This window comes from Diadema antillarum, unplaced genomic scaffold (genome assembly GCF_040938485.1).
Source record: "Diadema antillarum isolate AM-2024a unplaced genomic scaffold, OU_Dant_1.0 seq00000842_RagTag, whole genome shotgun sequence".
In the NCBI taxonomy this organism is placed as follows: domain Eukaryota; kingdom Metazoa; phylum Echinodermata; class Echinoidea; order Diadematoida; family Diadematidae; genus Diadema; species Diadema antillarum.
The window spans coordinates 217,901-219,576 of record NW_027271717.1 but is presented as its reverse complement, the minus strand read 5'-3'; positions in this window follow the sequence as shown (position 1 = coordinate 219,576).

Sequence of the window (1,676 nt, the reverse complement as noted above, 5' to 3'; positions counted from 1 at the left end):
AGCATTATTATTATTATTATTATTGTTATTATTATTATTATCATTATCACCATTATCATCATTATTATTATTATTATCATCATCATCATCATTTTTATCATCATTATAGAACTAATAACAAAAACAATGAAAGTAATGGAAATAGAAATAATACAGTATTGAAATCCGACCCGCAACACCAGTTAAAAGAATTGAAGTAACTAAGAAGAAAAATAAGTAAGTTTGCGATTGCGAGACTACTCTTTTGTTGGAAGACATTTTCCGAGTGTGTGTGAATAGTCCAAGACCAAGAATAGGCCTACTGAAGATGTTACGTAATGATACAAAAGGTTCGGTTACCCGCGGCGGATCTCGTCTATTGTCATGTCCTCACCACATATTTTGGGTGCGGCCTTCCGAGAGGTAATACGCTGGAGGCTGCACAGAAAGTGCGTATTGTACACTTCACATACGAATCTCACTTGTATTGTCTTGTTATTTCTTCCTCAGTACGACCTCAGGAGCATGGCAGTACCTATTACGCTGTTTCTGCTAATCTAGTTGGCATTTCTGACCATTTCTGGCTGTCCATGGAATCTTTGCCTGCTATGTTTGGCTTCACATGATATATATAGTTTTTTATTCAAGATTCTAACCCCGCAGGAGGACTAGAATTATGATGAAGCAAGGAGTAAAGACAGTTTCATTTCCTGCAAGCTCTTCCGTTATCTTTCTGCTTCCACTCCTGTGCCTGGTGTCAAATCTCGTATTGGGTAAGTGGCAGTCTTTGATCTATGACGGAGGAAAATGAAGTGTAACCATTGACAATTCGAGCATGGTTGTAATCACTTTGTAATAATCAATCATGAACGATGTGTTGCTTTTGCTGTAAGAAAAGCTGAGGTATGAGACAAGGAATACCAGTAGACTAATCAGGATGAAGACATCGTCTATACATTGTGGTTGTCAATTATTTATGAGAGACTATAACATGTCCAGAACACTTTCCTCAGACTGTCTAACGATGTATTGCAGGCGCCATGAGGTAATCTAGGTTCTGTGAGATATTGCGAGATGTTTAGTTCGGTTACTGGACAAACCAGTAAGTAAAATTAATGGTGAAGAGATATTAACTCGAATCAATGCATTATGTATGTATACTTGTGTGTGTGTGCATTTGTATACACATGATTGCTGAGAAAGTTTAACTTTATGAAACAATAATATATACAATGTATGTGTACATATATATATATATATATATATATATATATATATATATATATATAACGGATTTAAATCTTTACATCACATCGCATCCTGGTCTTAGATGAAGAATGATATGACTAACCTGTTTGGTGCTTTGCTTCTAAAACATGCGCTTTTTATGCCATTTAATTTTTTATGACATACATGATTTTTATAAAAATTACTACTTTCCCATTAGTGTTCATACGCACAGACACATACACATATGATATAACAATGCGATGCTTATTTTGCTCTTGGTTTCACCAACAAGCAACATTATAATTTTTATATAATCACAAAGTATCGTTGTCTTGATATACATACATCATGACGTATGTACTTTCAGAGGACGTGTTGATAATCATACTGAATTATTAGACAATCAACTTTATCACCTTCTTTTCACAGTATCTTCACAATGTACTCCAGCATGCATGAATGGCGGT